Below are 23,746 nucleotides of genomic sequence, written 5' to 3'. Positions count from 1 at the left end.
ATTTACCCAGATATACATTTCAGACACTTGCTAACAGACAATGTCGACACATGTACGACAGCCATGCAAAAAAAAGGGAAAATGTGATATACTAGCGTTCCCTCTCACCAAGAAGGGGAAGATGGAGTGCACACAACATGAGACGTACAATTGCAGTACAGAAAAAGGACGCAAACAACTGCCGCCTAGCGTCCATGCCAACCCACACTGCCTCAAAATTAAACTACCTATCATTCGTTACCTGCCTGCAGCTGTCAAAGCAAACAATGAATGTACCGCGGAGAATTGATGACTATTTGGAATGCATATGGGCCAAAAAGGCTTTAATTTAGTGCTGTGGTCTGAGTGGATGAAATGACAGTTGTGATTGATTTGACACGGCAGTCCAGATTTATCTTGCAAATGGAGTAATGGCCGTTGAACGGTAAGGGCGGCGATCTGGCGCTGAGCTGATAGCGCACAGAAAGAACAGAAGAGCCGAGTCCCAGCGGCTCTTAGGGACATCATGAGGAATCTTCGCTAAGTGTCGTTGAACAGATTGTCTTGGTCAAGGTTATGATGCACTCATAAGTCTTAAGGAGTGTGTGTGTGGCACTTGGCTGCCTCCCCCTCCACGCACCCAACCGCCAGACGACCCTCCTTACAAGGTGACCTGAAGAAGGGGATACAAAGTAAAAGACTAATCAGCATTTTCCATGGGAGGCGTTGAAATTGGGACAGAGAAAATTAAGTGGATCCACAGAAGTGTGGCTCGAAGCCGCGTGTGGAAAAAACTCATCCAATATAAACATAAAACACACATGCGAACCAAACCAACCGTATTCCATTCACTGTTCACTAACTCTGCAGGGCTGAGGATTGTGACATGGGATGTTTTTTTGGGGGGGATGAAGAATTAACACAAACAAACACTTTCAGACAGAAGAATCACATGCAAATGTACACAGCATGTCGTTTCAAAAGAACGAATTTCCATCACACACCATCGCCCCCTAGTTCCGCTCAGTGAGTTGAACAGGCTTCTCTCAATACATTTATAATTGAGTTTCTTCAAGTAACAGCACAAAAAAAAATATTCTCTTCACTACATTTTAGCCTTCGTCCATGTTTTATTGAATAACAGGGGGTGGGGCTGAAATGGCAACACAAAAGAAAGAAAAAACAGAGGACGGCAATCCACGAGTGCAGCCATTGACAATGTTTTGTTTATAGCTTCAGCTCCCTGAGAATAATCTCAGGTGTCTGAAGCGAGAGTGAGTTTCACTGGTATCTGTCATTCGGGTGTCAATCCAAGTGCCACATTTTACACTCCGCTGGCACACAGGACTCACCTGCTCACACACACACACACACACACACACACACACACACACACACACACACACACACACACACACACACACACACACACACACACACACACACACACACACACACACACACACACACACACACACACACACACACACACACACACACACACACACACACACACACACACACACACACACACACACACACCAGCAACTGACTGGCATACTCAATCCATAAAAAGAGAATAAGAGAAAATAAGGGAAATTAAATAAACCATCTGTTTTTGGTTGAGAACATTTACAAAACAACTTCAATGTCCTGTATTGATCTATCATAGTATAAATGATCTATTTGTTTAGAATATATAATGTACCATTTATATTACTTGAGGGTAGATAACCTGTAACAATCTGCCTGAAACATGTACAGTAAGGCAAACCAGGCTAAAAAAGCTTTATGAGATTATACGAATTAAAAGCATTTTCACAAGCTTTCAGAAACAAATAATCCATACTAAGAAAATGAATCAGACAGGTTATTATAACACATGTTGTTAACATTTTAATGTGCATGATATTATAATATGTCATGAGAATCATTAGGGTGATTAAAGGAAAGGTCCTCAAACAGACTAAAAGCTCTACAGTAGGCTGTGTCATGCTATCCATTGATATGAGGCACTGCATGTTGCCTGCTTCAATCTTTCTATCCGTCTACCTGTCTACTGAAGCCTTTAATGCATAATATTCAGCCTCTCAATGAGGTGTGCAGGCTTGTCTCTCTCTGTCACATGAAACGGGCACACAGATTAACCAGGCCAACTTAAACCAGCTTTACTCCTCCTTAGATTTCAAATGCAGACACTCATCATGCCAGTGCTTGGCATGTGTTCTCTCTCTCTCTCTCTCTCTCTCTCTCTCTCTCTCTCTCTCTCTCTCTCTCTCTCTCTCTCTCTCTCTCTCTCTCTCTCTCTCTCTCTCTCTCTCTCTCTCTCTCTCTCTCTCTCTCTCTCTCTCTCTCTCTCTCTCTCTCTCTCTCTCTCTCTCTCTCTCTCTCTCTCTCTCTCTCTCTATATATATATATATATATATATATATATACATATATACATATATACCTCCACACTTTCACTTGCTCTATTTATGAGAAATGCGCCATTGGAGATCTCGCGTGAGCACGGGTGTTCCTTAAAGCTCCATCATGACCAGAATATCTACCTCTGCATGAATCCTGTGAAGTACACTTAATTCCCCACAGAACAAGGCGAGCAGGGGCGCTTCGTCAAGGGAACAGAAAGGCATTTGAGAGCAGATTAAGAAAATGAACAGCAATATTCCTGTCGCGGCATCTACATGCGCCCAGGATTAAAGGGTTCTGAGGAGATTACTGGCAGGGGAAGAGAGGTTACAGGTTCTGAAAACTTTTCATTCTCACCTAGGGTATGGAGATCACACCACACACACACACAGACATCCACGGGTTTCATTTTCATATTCATTTGGGTTTAATATCATTTCTTGAGTATGTGCAAACATTTATCATGCCACATTCACAGTATAATTTAGGCCCCATCCACAATACAATATTTCTCTGCACTGTGGCATCCCATCCACATATAAACAGTGTTTTAAGTCACAAAAAAAGCAAAGAATATTCATAACACTGTTTTAGTGATGCTTGTGAACAAGTGAAAAAGATTTTGGAATATGGTGACAACATGAAAGCAATTTGCACAGAGAAACAATTGTTTATCAATAACACTCCGGAATTTGACAAGCAGGAATTTGAAAGTGCCGGCGAACACTGGTTTATTTTGTAGTGGTTAACTTACGTAGTATCAATGATGTTTATGTGACATCACCGACACAATGAACTGTTATGGAAATTACATTATGAAAGTTGTGTGAACGAATTCTTAAATTGTGTCTTTTTAAATTACTTATTAATTAAGGTAAATATTTATTTCGCAGTTTCTTTATAACAAAAAAAAGTTGTCTAATATTTTGCAGGTTTGCTATTATTGACATTTCTTGGTTTATTTCTAAAGATAATCGTTTTCTACAGAGCCACTACATTAATATCTAATATGACTTCACCAAAATCGTCTGTGAAATTGATGATATCTTTAGTCACTTGACATACATATTAGATGTGGCTTCAAAAGAACTCTAGATGATCAAATTTCAGATGTGGTGATTAGTTGCAGCCATCCGTCATCTCACAGACAACAAAGAGTTTGTGTACATCATGGTGTAATTGCATACACATGTCCAGTATGAGCAGTTAGGCCTTGTTCTTGTTTTTTTTTTTTATCTTTTCTAATTTTTTTCTTTTCTTTTTTTTCCCTTTTATAGTTATGAAAAAGTATGGGTAGATAGCAAGCGACAGTTTTCTCTTATTCTCTTAGATGGTGCCCATTTCTTACATGCCTTAACTGTCAGCCTTGATTAAATCTTCTGGCATGTGGCATTTCCCTCACCACTGGCCCGTCGCTTTGGCCAACAGCATGCCACGCGTGCAAAGCAAGCACAGGAAATCTGTCCCCCCAGGAGACGGCTAACAATGCTACGACCAGGCAATTCCCCTCTACACCTTTCGTGTGAGGGAACATACACATATCACATATTCAGCCGCCATGTGCAATCAATTACAAGCCCTAATGAATGCCAGCCGGGAGTCACGATTCGTGCAAAAGTGTGTGCGCTTGTATATGTTTGAACAAACACTTTACCATGAAGTCTGTATGAAAATTAAGGCCCCAAAGGCTCATAATTAAAAACGTATTACAAGGAACAAAAAGAAAACTAGATTACGGTCTTTACTCGGATTTCCAAACGATAGAGGCGAGAGAAAGAAACAAAGACACAAACATAGAATTCAAGCATGTATCAAGACAGACAGAAAGCAGCACTGCCACTCCCCAGACACAAATGTTAACCTTGTTGCTGGTAAGGAGGCCACATGCATGCTGGGAGGAAGGAAGGAGGGTGGGTGTAACCCAGCCACTTCTTGCAGGGTTGAAGTGTCCCTGCCAGTCTTTCAGTGTTCAATGAGAGGCCCAAGAGACACGCAACAGGGACTTTCCCGAGGAGTTTCCGTGCCCTTGGCTTCCGAAATGCACCCAGTAGTCATCAATTAGCCTGACAGGCCAGATCTAAACTTAAACACGCACACAAGCTAAGAAAGACAGACTAACACAGACTGTTCCTAAGGAGGTTTGATAACCCTAATAGATATTATAAAAATTCCAACAAGCCCATAAGGACATTAATGCTATTCTACATTCAAAATAACGTCCTTGTGCATGATCCTGTACCTATCTCTAAGTTTTCAAATCTCACTTAAAGACCATTTATTCTCACTTGCGTTCGATTGTTTAATTTACAGTGATTTTTGTATTTGTTTTGTATTTGGTCTTGTGCTTTTTTAGGTTGTATGAATTTGTTAGATCCTGGTACATGTAAAGCACTTTGGCCAACATGTGTTGTTTTTAAATGTGCTATATAAATAAATGTGATTGATTGATTGTGTTTATTAATTATTAAGTTTCAACACTGAAAAGAAAAAGATGAGAATGTCTAATTTGGCATGAATTACACAGTATATTATTATAAAAATGTAAGTGTAATTGATAGTGTGTGTGTGTGTGTGTGTGTGTGTGTGTGTGTGTGTGTGTGTGTGTGTGTGTGTGTGTGTGTGTGTGTGTGTGTGTGTGTGTGTGTGTGTGTGTGTGTGTGTGTGCTTTTACCTCATCAGACAAATTTGCTCAAATATTGATTACTACCTCCCTGGACAGACCTAAAAACAATGCAAAGATTGCACTTCATAATCAGTTATATTTCTTACATGTACCGTAAATTGCTCTTAACAATTACAATACAATTCTGTGATGGTGACAGCCCCCCCTCATTATCCGTAGGATTAGAGGGCAAAAGTGATCCAAACCCCTTCCTAAATAACAGCCAAAGCCCCATCAGCGGATACATCTCTACTCATAAGGCAACAAATTTATCATTATTAAGATAATACGGAGGGATGAATTACGCAGCGTGCATGAGCCTTGTGGGGGCTGACCTAAGATCAGTCCCAGATGAAGGCAACTGAAGGGCTTAGGAATTCATTTTCATATTGCAAATGGCCATCCCAATCAGTATTCCTAAAGTGCCTCTGAAGAGATGTTTATCTGTGAGAGCTGCGCACTGCAATGAGAATACATACTATTAGTACGCACAAGCCAACAAACAAGAGACCAGACTTTAACAGATTTGACTGACGACAGACTTATGCTGATGCTCGATCACTTTATGTTATGAATGAGAAGCTGATTTGATAAATCACAAAGGATCTGGTAATGCAGCAATAGATAGAGGTCACAATTGCATTGACCCTTGCATTCTCTCTTTAAACACACCTCCAGTTCCCCCATTTCTTACACATGCACACATAGATGTATGCATACTTTCCTGTCAAGACGGATACCGTTTCAAGGGGAAGGAGCTTTTAAATGATTTAGCACTATGATCCGGAGACATTCCAAGCAATTTCATACACCACTGATATTCACATGCTGCTCTTAGGAAATGTCTGGGCATATGCTACCCCCACCATTCACATACACACGCACACACAATAGAAATTGTGACATTGGTGTGAGATATAAAAATAATGCAGGGGATTATGTCCTGATACTAGGCCTTATTTACTCATAGATGTATTAGGGAAAACACCTGCCTCCTACTCCAATAGGATCAAGAGATTAATCTTACTGAGACTTAATACATACAGATGGTCAGACAGGAAAAATTAGAAAAATGTGAAATATGAATACATTCGTCTTGTATAATATGAAATATGATTCATCTATTGCAGAGATTATAGCTTGATGCATTGGTGTACTTAACAAGGAGACAAAGTTAATTTCTTTATAGGCCAAATGTTGCTGGCAAGATCCCTAGAATAATAATGATTCTTTGGGGAATATTATATAAATTAAACTTAAGCCGTCTTCTCTGTTTGCATATTAATGGCTGCTGGTGCAGGGCTGCTTTTGATTCATAGGCTGTCAGATCTTTGTGCAGCTGCCACACAAACATCTGACAGCTCAGAACACAACATTTATTTATTCAACACAGAAACACACACACACACACACACCTTTATTGCCGGAGGCACCCTACACAGCCCATAACAGGGGTCTTTTTCAATTTGGGTTTTTATTCTTCTTCTAACGGAAGATTACAGTTGAAGTACCAATCTCCTTTTACTTTACTGATATAAATCGAAGATGCTGCAGTGACACTGATCTACTGGTATTGCTTACTGTGTCTTATCAGTGGAGAATCACTGAGAACTGTGATTTATTGAAGTACCTTCTCAATGGAGCACCTATAGTATTAGAGAACGTCCTGGGGTGCGTTTCCCAAAGCCAACTATGGTCGCAAGTTCCGTCGTCCAATAGTGTATACGAGTGATAGGGCTGGCTTCGGACATTCCGCCACGTCCGTTGCCGAAGGGTATGGAGGAACTCGACAGGGTTCGGCTAAAAAAGGGAAACTCAACTGGAGCAAGAAGTGCGCACTTATCCAGTCCATAGGAGGGGAATGGTGCAGCAAGCCGAAACAACGGGCTTACAGTGAAACTGGCTTCATGTAAAGGGAGCCCACGGGAAGCAGTGGTTCAACACATAGGCTAGTTTTCTAGCGAACATGATGGGTGTCGCCCAGCCCCCAACTCTATTTAACATCTGTTCAGTGAGGCACTCTGTGTCAATACCTAGGAGGGAGCAATGCCCTCACTTAGGAGGAGCTCACCACCCAGGTGGGCACGTGCACCTTGGGAAAACTTTCTCACAAAGATGAAGGCAACCACATGTAGTGGGCAAACCTCTGCTTGGAAACAGCCTTCCCTTCTGCTGGTTCCCGTAACAGACAAGAGCCAGTCTGAGGTCCAGGCTTTGAATTCTGTGCACGTATGACCGCAATGGAGCGGACGGACAGAGTAAAGCCAGGGCTGGGTCTGCCTCCTCCAGGCAGCGCTTGCAGGTTCACCACCTGGTCTCTTTAGGGAGCGGTAGGAACCTTGGGCACATATCCAGGCCAAGCTCGTGAGAGTAGCCGGCCCGAATTCCAGGCACAACTCGTTGACCGAAAGCGAGCAAGTCCCTACCCTCTAGTAGAGACCATGAAAGCAGGAGAACTGTTTTAACACAGAATTTTTAACTCACTGCCTGCAGTGGCTCAGGGGCGGTCTCTGCAATGCAGTAGCACCAGAGATAAGGCCCAAGAGGATAAAGAGGGGGGCAAGGCAGATTCTATTGGTCCCTCAGGAACCCGACGATCAGGACGTGCTTCCCATGCTTCTGCATCATGATGTGCGTCAAGAAAACAGAGGCGACATAATTTTGAGGGTGGAGAAAAGCCTACTCCAACCCATCTTGCAGGAAAGAGAGCACTTAAATGACCCGAACGCTCTCAGGATCTCCTCACGGAGAGAAGACTCACTCAACAAATAGGTTCCACTTCTAATTGGCGTAAGCACAACTTCCTCTTTTTAGGGGGTGCTGGTCCTCTTTTTAGAAGTGATGGTAACTACCACGTATTCCTGTGGTAGCCACCTAAACCTCCGCGTCCAGTTTTTAGGACCAGCCTTGAATGCCGGTCCTAAAATGCTTCAGGAGCATTTCTGCTCAACACCTGAGTGTGATGAAAATCAGCAGGCGTCAAGCGACAATGAACCACATAGCCGCTTTTTAAGAAGGCTCACTGGAGAACGCATTTCTGCAGAGCCCCGGGGCAAGCTGAGAGCTAGTGTCTGTCCAAGGGTTGTCCACTTAGACAGAAATAACACAACTGGCAGAGGGACGAATCCGGAGAGGCAAACAGATGTAACTGTGCGCCCCCGAAGTGGTCCCTGCTCTCCACTCTCCCTGGGCATAACTGTCGTGAGGCTCGTCGGCGGCACGATTGAGCAGGCTGGAAGAAATAGTGGAATGAAGCGACCTCAGAAGCTTCTGACTCCAAGGAGGAGGTGACGGGCGAGTTGTGACATGCGAGGGAATCTTAGCGCAACGGTCGCGATCCTCGGACCATTACCAGCTCGCTGAGCAGCGGTGGCTCAAAGCGAGGTGAACTGCAACAACTCGAGGCACGAATCCCAATGCAGTCGGAGGTCGCCCAGGCCTCCATTAACTCTCTGGGGTCGGCTATTGCGCCGGTGCGACGAGCTCACTTTTTTCCTTATCAGTGCAAAAGAGACTCAAATTACTCTGTTGATTTTGATCTTACATATAAGTGTTGTACATCATTAGATCCTGTTAAGTGTCTATATTTTTTGTGGATACTCACAATAAAAACAAAGTGTTCTGCTTTTTGTCAAATAAAGAAAAATAAACATGATGCAAATTTTGCCTTCTCTCTGTCAGTGAAGTTGAAAATGAACTGTAACTAAGTAAATACTTGTCACACAGGCACGAAAGATTTTTTGTTATAAAGCTGAAATTCTCTTCTTTTAAATGAAGTAATTTATATAAAAAACAAATATTCTCAGTTTATGTAATCTGTATGAAAAGAGAAAGATGTCAGTCTTTTTCCTTTCAGCTAATTATAGCTTATTACGTGTTAATGTGACCACGCCCACTAAGAGCGCGCGCTATTCAAACGCAAATGTTGAGGCAAGCCATGAAAACGCCCACATCAGCTGGATAAAACATCCAGTTTAATATGCATCTTGTACTTTACCTCGTCTTGCTGCGCCTTAAGGAATAATACTATCGTAATAATCCTGGAAAAGTTACCTCAGAAGTGCTGGTAGTTTCATTTCAAGGAGTGGATCCAGCTGATGTAGTAAGTTATTTATTCTTAAGTGCTTTGTTCTAATCGCATTATTGAATAAGAGAGTAGGAGACCTTCAGACACTCTCTATATCTCATGGGTGCCTGAAGTTTTCTCCACGCAACATTAAGGCTATCTTGCATCCCAGGCCGGGCTATGTGCCTAAAGTGCCATCTAATGTGGCATGGCCTATGGTTCTGCAGGCTTTCATCCTCCACCTCACGTGATGGCGGATGAAGAAAGACTTAATTTGCTCTGCCCTGTCAGAGCTCAAGATATATGTCCATAGGTCTTCTTCATGGCGGAAGTCAGTTCAGTTGCTGGTGTGCTTCGGGTCGCCCAAGAAGGGGCTTCCCGCATCCAAACAGACCATCAGTAACTGGGTCGTTCAGACTATCTCTATGGCCTATCAGGTGCACAGCTTGCCTTCACCTTTGGCCGTGAGGGCTCATTCAACCGGAGGCATGGCGTCCTCTAGAGCCCTCCTTTCAGGGGCCCCGATCCAACAAGTGTGCGATGCAGCAGGATAGGCTACCCCTCATACTTTTATCAGATTCTATAGCCTGGGCATTTCTTCTACGCCAGGCACTCTAGTGCTCTCGTCCTAAGTGTGCCTGTGCGCAGCTTCACACTGGGACAGGCAGGGCTTGTTGTGGCATAGTGGGTACTCATTCCCCAAAGTGTCGTAGTCGACGCAGTTCGAGTTCCCTCGAAAGGGAACGTCTCGGGTTACGACTGTAACCCTTGTTCCCTGAGAAGGGAATGAGACACTGCGTCCCTCCGCCACGCCTTCCCCTGCCTGGGAGCGACTTGCTTCATCGCAGAAGCGAACTCTGTTGTGTGCCGGCGTCCCTTTGTAGCTTCCGTGTATGCCGTCACGTTACGTCATGACGCAGCACCAATCAGGATTGGATTAGTTTCATTCATACTTCAGATGCGTTACGCTAAGGGCGTTCCCCAAACGGTCGTAGTCGATGCAGTGTCTCGTTCCCTTCTCAGGGAACAAGGGTTACAGTCGTAACCCGAGACGTTTTGTGGCCTTATTTCAGAAACTTTAATTTTTAGTTTTTTCAATAACCATGCATAAACAATATTCTCTCAAAAATACAAACATGTACATACATGTTGCTCATATATTATGGTAGCCCTGTTTGTGCCAAATAGAGTGTAATTTCACCTGTGCCATTAATATGTTTATAAGCAACTGAAAAATGCACAAATGTCAGGGCATGTCAAAACATCTCAAGGACCCCAAAAACACCTTAGACCCCAGAGGGTTAAAGCATGCCCTTGTACATGGCCCCTCAGTTGGTGTTAGTGGACCTCGTTCTAGGGGCGGTTTGGCCTGGAGAAACGAAAGGTCTGATCACAGGCTGAGGGTTTGGCGGCAGGCCGGGATGATCTGTTGTCACACAGGCCGTTTGCCGCTCTGCCACGGTCACCTCGGGAATCGATCATGAAGCTTGTGCTGAAGCGGTCTTCATATGGAGGAAGCCAAGCGGCTGCGTCTGCCATATGCCCCAGGAGCCTCTGAAAGTTCTTTCAGTGGGACCCTTTCTCACTTCTATATAGCACCAGCCGAACACACTCTCTTCTTGAAGAGACGTGTTGGACCGAATCCTTCTCCAAACTGAAAAAGAGATACTCAGCCCGTGGGCGAGATTACTCTCTCCCAGTTGACCTGAAGACCCAACTGGCTATGGAGCACTCGAAGGGTAGGACTTTGTACTGATACTTCGCACCTTCAAATGCAAGAACACAGAATGGAAGGATAGAGATCTGAAGTACTGTCCTTCAGGTCGAATGCTGCAGGCCAACCTTGGGGACAGAGCATTGGAAAATGCATCTCTGTTAGCAACTTGAACAGAGGCTTTCGAAAAAGGGCCCATTTCAATTGACAATTGCTCATTTTCAATTGGTCCAAGATGGCCATAACCCACCACATATCTAGGGTACAAAGAAGTACCGGTTTGTAGAAACCGGTCTTCATATCGGCTGGAGGAAGAGGCTACATTGCGTCCTTCGACGTGTGCACACAGGACAGGAGCAGCGCTCAACACGTAGGTGTGATAAATATCACTAATAATAGGAGCATCTCAGCTAAACACCTAGGTATGATGAATATCACTGAGCCAGGGCGGAAGCCAAGCAAAATGAATCGCAAGCCGAGTCTGCTGGTCAGTTTCGGGGCCAGGTGGAGTGGTAGGAAGCATCTTTAGGCTTACACACACCGTGCCAGGGGCCAGGGAACCACAGACATGGTTACCGGGCGAGACATCCATCACTATCCTCTGATCACCCATCCCACACAGCACCCGGGGGTGGGGCAAGGTAATGGGGACTCGCCCTTGGCGGACGAAGGCGAGTCTCGATCTCAACACCACGACAGTCATATTCCCGCAATGGGAACATGAACCGTCCACAAAAGCTCCTTCATCGTGCTGTAAGCCTAAACAATTACCATGATAATATGTCCATAACATTTACCACTCTCGTCTTTTATTTACATCAAAAGGTGTGTGTGACACATGTACAGCCTAAATAATTTTGAAATTGAATAGAAATAAAGTTTATATTTATAAATGTAAGCATGTGTAGCCTATTCAGTTCACATCAAAAGAAAGAGACAGAAAAGAGAGAAGCTAGAATCAGTGAACGTACATTAATACTTACAAAATTAGCAGGGTTTGGGATTAATTAAAATCATGTCAGTTGAAGAGCACGGCATACCTTTAAAATGTTATTAGTTTTATTATAAAACTAATACAATTTTATTACATACTGAATTGGTCGATGTTTCTCTGAGTTATGTTTATTATGTTGGCTTGAGAAAGCCAGCATATATTTAAACATTATTATTATTTATTATTATTATGAGAAATTGACTCCGCCTAGAACTTTAATGCTTCACCTAACTCAGCACAGACCTTCAGACTGGTCTGACTTGCCTATATCTTTTCTAACTGGTCAGACTTACTTTCCCCAAAAATCCATTGACTTGCCTTATCTGAGCAATGAAGGCGTAATACTTAATGCTGTTCACTAGAGGGGGCGACAGGATAATATGTCTTTCTACTCTCTTTTCCTGTTTGCATCAGTTTAAATGACAAATAAAAACACGAATTTCATTCATAAATAGGCCATATCTGTGTATGAGAACAAGCTTTACATTTCAAGCTGTACAACTAATTAAAACTTGAACCCTACCTCAAAGTTTGCCACTCTCTAGTTACTTTTAAGATATTGTTAGTTGTTGTTAGCCTGCTTTTTGCCATGGCTTGCCATACTGCCCATAATAAACAATATTTTCTCCACACGAGATGTTTAAAAACCCTGCATGTAGTTTTTGTGAAGACGAGCGCATATCTATCTATCTATCTATCTATCTATCTATCTATCTATCTATCTATCTATCTATCTATCTATCTATCTATCTATCTATCTATCTGTCTGTACGTCTGTCTGTCTTTCTGACTGACTTTACGAAAAACTTGAATGCAAACATTTATGCACAAATACACTCACCTAAAGGATTATTAGGAACTGTCTGTCTTTCTGACTGACTTTACGAAAAACTTGAATGCAAACATTTATGCACAAATACACTCACCTAAAGGATTATTAGGAACACCTGTTCAATTTCTCATTAATGCAATTATCTAATCAACCAATCACATGGCAGTTGCTTCGATGCATTTAGGGGTGTGGTCCTGGTCAAGACAATCTCCTGAACTCCAAACTGAATGTCAGAATGGGAAAGAAAGGTGATTTAAGCAATTTTGAGCGTGGCATGGTTGTTGGTGCCAGACGGGACGGTCTGAGTATTTCACAATCTGCTCAGTTACTGGGATTTTCACACACAACCATTTCTAGGGTTTACAAAGAATGGTGTGAAAAGGGAAAAACATCCAGTATGCGGCAGTCCTGTGGGCGAAAATGCCTTGTTGATGCTAGAGGTCAGAGGAGAATGGGCCGACTGATTCAAGCTGATAGAAGAGCGACTTTGACTGAAATAACCACTTGTTACAACCGAGGTATGCAGCAAAGCATTTGTGAAGCCACAACACGCACAACCTTGAGGCGGATGGGCTACAACAGCAGAAGACCCCACCGGGTACCACTCATCTCCACTACAAATAGGAAAAAGAGGCTACAATTTGCAAGAGCTCACCAAAATTGGACAGTTGAAGACTGGAAAAATGTTGCCTGGTCTGATGAGTCTCGATTTCTGTTGAGACATTCAGATGGTAGAGTCAGAATTTGGCGTAAACAGAATGAGAAACATGGATCCATCATGCCTTGTTACCACTGTGCAGGCTGGTGGTGGTGGTGTAATGGTGTGGGGGATGTTTTCTTGGCACACTTTAGGCCCCTTAGTGCCAATTGGGCATCGTTTAAATGCCACTGCCTACCTGAGCATTGTTTCTGACCATGTCCATCCCTTTATGGCCACCATGTACCCATCCTCTGATGGCTACTTCCAGCAGGATAATGCACCATGTCACAAAGCTCGAATCATTTCAAATTGGTTTCTTGAACATGACAATGAGTTTACTGTACTAAAATGGCCCCCACAGTCACCAGATCTCAACCCAATAGAGCATCTTTGGGATGTGGTGGAACGGGGGCTTCGTGCCCTGGATGTGCATCCCACAAATCTCCATCAACTGCAAGATGCTATCCTATCAATATGGGCCAACATTTCTAAAGAATGCTTTCAGCACCTTGTTGAATCAATGCCACGTAGAATTAAGGCAGTTCTGAAGGCGAAAGGGGGTCAAACACAGTATTAGTATGGTGTTCCTAATAATCCTTTAGGTGAGTGTATATCTTAAATAACAGTTTAAAAAAAGTGGTCTGCTATATTTCACAAAGGAAGCCCATTTGTGCGGTCGTTGCCGTTATACGAGAAATACATTCTGAATATGAGCCGACTGTAAAATTAGCTGGCTTAAAAATGCGGATTAATCATTGCACAGTTATTCCAGACGCCTCCCGGTGCTATTCGTATTGTAATTGTGTAATCACATTATGAACAGATGTTTTACACAACAAGGATATATTCCCATTGGGTTGTTGGGTTTTCATGTTTTATGGGAACTTTAAAACATGAAAGACATAATAAACATCTAGACATAATGATTTTTATACTACTACAAACTGTGTTATCCCCTAACTCTGTAACCGTTATGGGTATAGGTCATCTACGGACATCTAATGTTACGGACATATTTTATCATGGTACAGTTCAGTCTATTATTGATTTTTATTGCCACTTCCCTTTTATCCAAAGAGACGGAACTATTCGCACGGTATTTATCAATGGGAAATACATCATGCTAAAATATCTAGGCGTACTGTGTCTCACATTAATGGGGTCGCTTGCAAGTCGCAGCAGCATGAGTTACGTGACCAGCAACATATTTCTGCTTCAAATATTGTGCGTAGTTAACAGTGAGTGGTGGTTTCAGACATTATTTTATTAAAGTGCATTTGTCAGTGCCGCACTCGTGACTCTTCTTCTGCCTGACAGAAAGAAAAGCTCGTACTGAAGGCGGAGCGGTTTAACCAATCAGATGAAAGGGGCGTTTCAGTGCCGCCCACGTGTGAAAATGAAATATCGAAACCATAAACCGATTTGTAAACCACAAATGAAAAATGAAAAATCAAGCCAAAATCAAATTTTTAGTAAAAAAAAAAAAAAACTAGCTGGTTTTCATTTCTCGTTATTCCATTCCAAACAGGAAATCAAATGACCAAAAGATACACGGACCGGAACTCATTGGCATGTTCAATAAGCCAGTTTGAGATGAATTGAGCTTTGTGACATGGCATGTTATCCTGCTGGAAGTAGCTTTCAGATGATGGTCACTGTGGTCATAAAGGGATGGACATGTCAGCAGAACTGTTGCCTTTGTATCAGCTCGAACCAGTCTGGCCATTCTCCTCTGACCTCTGGCATCAAGAAGGCATTTTCACCCACAGAACTGCAGCTCACTGGATATTTTCTTTGTAAAATCAGCAGTTTCTGAAATATTCAGAGCAAAATATATTTTGTTGATATATTTATAAATATACTTTGGTGATAACGAAGCAAATATTTAATTACTACAATAGTTATTTCTCACTGAAAAAAATTACATCAGAAATCAGAAGTTGATCAAAACACATTTACACACAAACTGATCACCAACTGCAACTTCCAGGCGCCATCTTTATTTTTTAGCTCAACTGTCACAGAATGGAAAGCACAGGATTATGGTATATCAAAATCAGCAAAGAATACTGTGGCGAGCAGGACGAGGCCGAGGGACGTGAGAGAACGGCGCGAGGCCGGTGATAGTGATAGTGATAATGAATGACACCTGTGAGACGCACCGGTCTCGCATCTCTCACGGAGGAGCGAAAGCATAAAGGAGAAGCGACGACAGTGAAGATCGAGAGAGGAACAGGCCTGATTTATGTTGTGTTTTATTAAATGTGACAGCAGTCGTCCGTGAGGGGCTGCTGTCTTTTACTTTTTTATTTAATTTTTTTATTTTACTATTAAAGTGTTGAATGCTCACCGGTTCCCACCTCCTTCTTCCCACAACAACGAACCCCGTTACAAATACATCTATGCTGCGTTCAAAAATCGATCAGATGAAGGTATCTCAGGAGTCAGGAGGTGCAGCTAACATTCGAACGTGCCTTGATGGCTTCCTACCTTGGTCGAAGGTCTTGAACTACCATCCATCGAAGGCAGCATTTTTAACCCTTGTGCATCCTTATGGAAATTGTGTCTTTTTCAGTTTTGTTTTTTATTTCATTTTGCCAGTGTTAATGCCAACAGCATACATTTTGGCACAGGTGTGTATTTTTATTGGAATTTTACTACTTCACCCCCATTTCCTTTAAAAAAAAATCTATTTTGCACTAGGTACACAAAATAGTTCCTCTCAGCACCTTTTACATTTACATTTTACATTTAGTCATTTAGCAGACACTTTTATCCAAAGCGACTTACAATTGAGGACTAAACCAAGTGAGTCATCGTGAAGAGGCAAAAACAACGCAAGAAGTGCTCAAAATACAAAGTTCAGACATTGCTCGGAGTAGCATGAGCCAGATAAGCAAGGATTTAAAGGAAAAGGAAATAATTTGTTTTGATTTTTTTTTTTTTTTATGTTAAGTGCTCACGGAAGAGATAAGTTTTCAGTTGTCTTTTGAATGCTGTCAGGGATTCTGCATTCCGGATGAGGGTGGGCAGATCATTCCACCAGCATGGTACCGTGAATGAGAATGTTCTGGAGAGTGATTTTGAGGCTCTCTGTGATGGTACCATGAGCCGTCGCTCATTGACTGATTGTAGGCTTCTGGTTGGGATGTAGACTTGTAGTAGAGAGTGGAAGTAGGAGGGAGCTGATCCTGTGGTCAATCTGTAAGCAAGTGTCAACACCTTGAACTTGATGCGAGCAGCGAGTGGTAGCCAGTGCAGAGAGATGAACAGAGGAGTGACGTGGGCCCTTTTGGGCTCGTTGAAGACAAGACGAGCTGCAGCATTCTGGATCATTTGTAGAGGTTTAGTTGCACATGATGGAAGTCCAGCCAGAAGAGCATTGCAGTAATCAAGCCTAGAAATGACCAGGGCCTGGACGAGAAGTTGTGTTGCATGCTCAGTTAGGAAAGGCCTGATCTTCCTGATGTTGTGCATAGCAAACCTGCATGATCGAGCTGTCTTTGTAATGTGGTCTGTGAAGGTCAGCCATCAAAGATTACTCCAAGATTTCTGACTGACCTTGATGGGGTGATTGAGGAAGAAACTAGCTGAATAGTGAAGTCGTGCTGTAGAGACGGATTGGCAGGGAGGATGAGAAGCTCAGTCTTTGCCAGGTTGAGCTGCAGATGATGTTCCTTCATCCATGCCGAGATGTCCGCCAGACAGCTTGAGATCCGTACAGCTACTGTGGGATCATCTGGTTGAAATGAGAGGTAGAGCTGGGTGTCATCAGCATAGCAATGGTAAGAGAAACCATGTGCCTGTATGATGGGTCCCAGTGATGTGGTGTAAATGGAGAAGAGGAGCGGTCCAAGAACTGAACCCTGGGGAACCCCTGTGGTCAGTTGATGTGCTTTGGATACCTCACCTCTCCATGTGACCCTGAAGGACCTACCTGTGAGATAGGACTCAAACCAGTAGAGAGGAGTACCTGTGATGCCCAGTGATGAGAGGGTGGACAGAAGGATCTGATGGTTCACAGTGTCGAAGGCAGCAGACAGGTCCAGGAGAATGAGAACTGATGATTTGGAAGCAGCTTTTGCGATCCGCAGGGCTTCGGTGACCGACAGCAGTGCCGTCTCGGTTGAATGCCCTTTCTTGAAGCCAGATTGGTTGACATCCAATCATGTTGTTTTTTTAAGCAGTGGAGTTACCCGAGCCTGCTTAAATGCTGTAGGGAAAATGCCAGTGTGGAAGGATGAGTTGATGATGTGTGTGAGAGCTGGAAGAAGTGTGGGAGAGATTGCTTGTAGAAGGTGTGAGGGGATGGGGTCTAGAGGGCAGGTGGTAGGATGACTAGAGAGGAGAAGTTTAGATACTTCTTCCTCGGTTAGTGGAGTGAAGGAGGAGAGAAGGTTGTTGGCTGTGGGAGAGGTTAGTCTGGGTTCCTGTGTGTGTGAAGCTGAGAACTGACTGCTGATAGTTGTAGTTTTGTTAGTGAAGAAGTTAGCAAAATCATCAGCAGTTAGCGAGGAGGTGGGTGGTGGTGGAGGTGGACAGAGGAGAGAGTTGAATGTCTTGAACAGTGAACGTGTGTTAGAGGCGCTGTTGATCTTGTTGTGGAAATATGAAGATTTTACGGTGTGAACATCAGCAGAAAAGGCAGAGAGCAGAGATTGATACCTACTTCTGTCATGATTCTGCCATCATGTCTCTGTTTTCTCTGGTCTTGTGGCAGGATCATGGCAGACCCATGTTTTATGTACAAGCGCATGGTCTGTTATTTGGACCATGTGCTTGTGTTGTCTCGTCTCGTAACCCCGCCCCCTTGTTATCCTCGTCTTGTGATTAGTGTCTAGTCAGTTTCACCTGTCCTCGTCATTAGTGTTCCCTATTTAATCCCTGTGTATTTGCTGTCCTGTGCGATTCATTATCATACGTTGTGTGATTCTAGCTGTGAGTATCTTATAGAAAGTCTTGTCTAAAGAAGTGTTTTGTTCCTGTCATAGTTGTTATTTTCCGTCTGAGTATTTATCTTTGTCAAGTTGATCCTGTCTTGTTTTGCCCCATCGTGGGTTTTGTTTTCTGTTTTTGTCTTTAATAAACCCCTGTTTAAGTTATTTGCTGTCTGCAATTGGGTTAATCTGCTATCCACATAACAACTGAGGTCAGATGTGTCTTTTGATTTGTGCCATTTCCTCTCCGCTGCCCTGAGTTCGGTCCGGTGTTCACGAAGAACCTCAGATAACCAGGGGTTGGAGGGAGTAGCGCGTGCTGGCCTGGAGGAGAGAGGGCAGATGTTGTCTAAAGAAAAGCTTAGAATGGAGCATAAAGTATCCATTGCAGTATTCACATCCAGAGATGAGAAATGCAAGGGTGAGGGAAGAGAAGATGACACAGCAGAGGAAAGATGGGACGGAGAAAGTGAGCGCAGGTTTCGTCTGAAAGTAACTGGTAGGGGAGTGGGTGGTGCATGGGTAGTGAGTTGTAGATTGAAAGTAATGAGGAAATGGTCTGAAACGTTGAGAGGTTTCACCAAAATATTGTCAGTGATGCGGTTGCATGTGTAAACCAGGTCCAGTTGGTTGCCTGACTTGTGAGTACCTGTGGTGATAAGCCGTTGGAGATCGAAAGAGGCTAGGGGAGAGATGAAGTCTGTTGCATACGGCTTCTCTAGATGAATGTTGAAGTCGCCAAAGACTACAAGTGGGATGCCATCCTCAGGGAAAGAGGAAAGCAGCACATCCAGCTCCTCTACAAAGCTTCCCAGTTGACCTGGGGGGCGATATATGACTACAATATGGATCTTAATGGGAGTTGTAAGTGTAATAGCATGATATTCAAATGAGTAGTTATTGCATAGAGCAACATGACATCATGACTTTGCGTAAACATACACGCCACTTTCAATTCAAGTGGCGTGTTATCTATACGCATTTTGAGCTATCCGCGTGTATGTCCACGCCGAAATCTTTTGCGTGTATGTCTACGCCATTAAACGTCCGAGTGATTCCGCGTGTATGTGTACGCCGTTAAATGTCCGAGCGAAACGAAGCAAAATCTATATTCTACATCTGTGGAGCGATATTTCTTTTCCTAGGATGGTAGGAGAAGACTCATAAATGGTATTAACCCCAGTGACGGGTAGGTTTAGGGACGGGGTTGGGGTAGGTCATATATTTATATGTACATAATACAGTAATATAACGTTAAGTCAAAGGCGTTGATAAACACGCTGAAAAGCGATTATGCGTGTTGATAGCACGCCAAAAATGGAAATACGAATTGGCGTGTCATACATACGCCATTTCATGAGATCAGTCTGCATAGAGAAGAGAGAGTTGAGTATTTCCAATTGTTAGAAATGAGAAGACCAGTACCCCCACCCCTCCCCGACTGGCGAGGGGTGTGAGAGAAAGAGAAGTTGTTAGAGAGAGCAGCAGGGGTTGCTGAGTCTTCTGGACGGATCCAGGTCTCAGTCAAGCCCAATATATTAAGAGTAGAATGAGATGCAAAGGCTGGAATGAAGTCAGCTTTATTGACTGCTGATTGACATTTCCATAGACCCATAGAAAGAGTGAGAGGTGAGTGTGAGGATGAGAGAATAGGGCGCAGATTAGCAGTATTGCGCTGCCTTCTGTGCATGATGAGAGAGCGTTGTTGAGAGACAACAGGAATGTATTGAAAGCACATGTTGATTAAGGGAAATAAAAAAAAGGTGGGAAGATACTTAAGTGCCTTGCAGTTGTCCTTGCTCGGTGGAGTCGCGCAGATAGAGTCGCAGGTCTTTACCCGAGTCGGTCTTCACACGAGGAGGCTGAACATGAGAGCTGAACGCTTCCGCTGACGCTTCCGCCACAGCGCGCACACTACATAGATATAAAGCTTTCAATCACAAAAATGTCCCAATTGAAACCCATTAAAACTACCATTTTTAATCCCAGTGCCATTTAACAATAAAATGATGCAATCTTTTTAAAGAAGCTTTTATTCTGTTGGCAAGACTTTAAAATTTAAATTTTTACTTTTTTTTTTACCAGATGGTGCCATTTTTTTCAGGTTTGGCCTATAAAGCAAATTCTGGCTTTATTCCTGATTTCTGCTTCTGCATATTATAGTCAATTGGATAAATTATGCAGCGATAATTGTGTGGGTGTGTTGGTATGTCAGAGTTTGGTTTGTATGTGTGTAATAAAACATGTGTGTTTGCTTGTAATATTTGAGAGAGAAAAAAAACTCTAAATCCCCAAAAAATCTCAAATAATTGTAATAAAATGTTCATAAACTTAAACCTATGTAATTGTTTTTGTACTTCAACAATAATCTGCCAGGGTCTTCTTTAAAACGAGACCAAACTTAAGTCTGTGGCCCCAAGCTTCAAATTTGAATGACAGTTTTTTGACATGGACATATTTGTAACTTTTTTTAATTGATGCACAAGGGTTAAGCTTTCCGCAGCCCTAGTCTATATGCCTTAATGCATTGAGGTGCTGCCATGTGATTGGCTGATTAGATATTTGTGTCAACTAGCAGTTGAACGTGTACCTATAAAGTGGCTAGTGAGTGTATAAGATAACATGTTATTTTTTAAATTAAATAATTGCCTTTTATATTGTCGTATATATTGTCGTTATATTGACTCAAGTCAAACTATTAAAATATTGTCTTTGTTATAATAATTACTTTGTATTAACTTATCTTGTTTTTTTTTCTACCCATTATTAAAGTTATATGTATAAAACTAAACAGAATATCCTTTTTAATTTGGGGTGTGTGTGTGTGTGTGTGTGTGTGGCACTTTGCACAATAAATATCCAGTAATCTAATATAAAAATATTCCAAAGAGTTTTTAAAATAATGAAAACAGAGCATGCTAGATAAATACTTCACTTGTTACATTACTGCATGAATCTCTTGAATGAATGATTCAATGACAAATAGGCATACATGGTTTTAACAGTCGCCACCTACTGGTGTATCGATGTAATTGATAGAATCTTTATTTGAAGCATCACATTACTTTCATAGGGTGATTTCCTCTATTTTGTTCGCTACCGTACACCAGTGTTTACATCCCAATAATAAACTTTTATCTCAGTACTTCTGTCATAATTTCAATTATTGTAACACAGAAATAATGGTACAGTGTGGTTGAAAAGAATAAGATTGTGTGTGGGTGTTTGAACCGAGATTGCAATCTATTAACAAACAATTGTGCTGGACTCTAACATAACGCCGCAAATAAAGAGAGATGAAGACTTATTTTTTTCCAAAAAAATTATGCAAATTACTTATATTAAAACTATAGGGCTATCAATAGAATAAAATAATTGTAAATGTGTATAATCAACATCTTTGTGTGTGTGTGTGTGTGTGTGTGTGTGTGTGTGTGTGTGTGTATCCCTGGTAACACAAAGAGCTTTCTCACAAAGTAACAAAAACAAGGATGTGTGTGTGTGTGTGTTTTGTTTTCACTCAATTTGTTTGTGGACCCCCTAGCAAACCCTTGTGGCACCAGTTTGAAGCAATCACTGATCATCTCACATAAATTATTATTTATACTTAAGGTTCTCAAAGGCACTGATCTTACAAATTTTATGTTCATATAAACACCATCAAAGTAACAATAAAATACCTCTCATTACACTCATTACAAAGCCACTCCATCAGCACTCTTTCACCCAAAGGTCTTTGATACCTGCAGTCCGAAAACTTAAAAGTGCATCTGTTTTACCTACATTCTGAAAGGTGATCCTCTAGTCTTTCTTTGTGTCTCTCTACCGACCCAACACCCCATGGGCCTCTACTTCCTGACAAAGGTCCTTCTCAATATCCTGAAAAGAGAGGAGAGGGTAGAGAAGGGTATGAGTAAGTGAGAGAGAAAGAGAATTCAAGAGAGAGAAGGAAAGGAAAGGAGAGAGATGGCGTGCCAGGTAGTGCTTACAAAAAGAGAGGAGGCCATTTAGATCACAGGCAACAGGAATGAGGGGAGGCAAGACGTCTGCACCCGTATAATCAACATCCTAACTCCCTACAAACATGCACACATCACAACAGTGGTGCTAGTTTTATGCAGCAACACTGACGCTACGTTGCTGTTTTCAGTCCACATATTCATGAGAAAACCACAAGCGTGACTGACTCTGTCTGTTCTGTAACATAAAGCCCCTAAACTACTTTGGGATGGATATGGAACAAGAACTTAATCCAGTCCTATTACAAAAAATCTGCCTAATAAAGTGAAAAAGAATAAGAAACTTCCAGGAAACAGAAATGAAAATATGTATTTAGATTGTCGCTAGGGGGCAGCACTTTCATTCAATGACTTTTGACTTGCCAACCGGAGACCAGCATCAAATGTGATGAAGAAAAACACACAGGGCACAAAAATCAACTGTTGCTTTGTTCATTTCATCAAGGTGATCAATAGTTACTATTGGTGCATTCAAGTCCTCCTGGGAAGTTCGTATTTAGAAGGTGGGAAGTCCTGTTTACGACAGCAGGTGCGTTCTAGTCACTTTCGTCGGAAGATGTCGGTGTAGACTTTCTCTTAATTAATTACACAAAAATACAGCAATTAAGGTTCTTAAACTCTTTATCTAGAAAATGAAGAACAAAGAAATGTGCATCAGGTGTGCTATGCTTTTTTATGTTTTTAATTAATTTATGAAGCCACGTTGCAAAACGTTATCGTTACATATTATATTGTTGTATTATAATGCCATCATATTCTGTGCAGGCAATTAGCTTATTTTGCTGTAAATAGAAAAGCCTGACAATATCACTGCTAAATACCTTTAAGTATTGTGGTATTCCACCATGTTTCTCACCGTCACGCCCCCAACTCGTAAAGAAAATTTCGAGCTTCCCACTCGTTACGACATTGTGGTGGCGTTCATGTGCGTTAAACTCATAAATACAATCTTTACGAGAACACACCATATGTCTATTTGTGTAGGCTACTGTATGAGTTCTAAAGCTTAGGTAAAAATAAAATATATTGTACTTCAATCTCTACCACTTACTTAGTGGCTCTTTCCCATTGTATGTGAGTTATGCACAAAGAAATAGCCTATAGTTCTTTATAAGCAACTTACAAGCAGGGTAATTCTGAAAACACTGTAATGGAACTTAAGTGACAGTATGAACACGCAATTTTGTGTTTAATCCTGTCATAATTTCCTGAGATGTAAATAGTTACTGATTTACAGTAGGTACAAATGTAAAATAAATAAATAAAAGGATTTAGTGGTCGACCGATATATCGGACGATATTCTGTAATTTTTTTAAAGTCCCCGTGAACCGGAAGTTGCAAACGACTTTTCTCCAGTGTTGTGACGTATTTCCGAGAGAAACGGAATACTAAATGAGGCAAAATGGTGGGCGTGGCTTTTTTCCCAACTA

The 23,746-nt window shown here is 42.1% G+C and overlaps 1 long non-coding RNA gene across 1 annotated transcript; it reads right to left on the bottom strand.

Moving 5' to 3' along the window:
- Nucleotides 1–289: 289 nt before the first annotated feature.
- LOC130099664 (uncharacterized) lies at nucleotides 290–22,177 on the bottom strand. The gene is made up of 2 exons (XR_008808429.1): nucleotides 22,080–22,177; nucleotides 290–652 (listed from the first exon to the last, which is right to left on the bottom strand). It is a non-coding gene; the product is annotated as an uncharacterized LOC130099664 (long non-coding RNA).
- Between the last annotated feature and the right edge of the window lie 1,569 nt (nucleotides 22,178–23,746).

Source organism: Rhinichthys klamathensis, unplaced genomic scaffold (genome assembly GCF_029890125.1).
Source record: "Rhinichthys klamathensis goyatoka isolate OS25496 unplaced genomic scaffold, OSU_Roscu_1.1 h1tg000232l_1, whole genome shotgun sequence".
Classification (NCBI taxonomy): Eukaryota; Metazoa; Chordata; class Actinopteri; order Cypriniformes; family Leuciscidae; genus Rhinichthys; species Rhinichthys klamathensis.
This window is presented reverse-complemented; position numbering and strand designations above follow the sequence as displayed.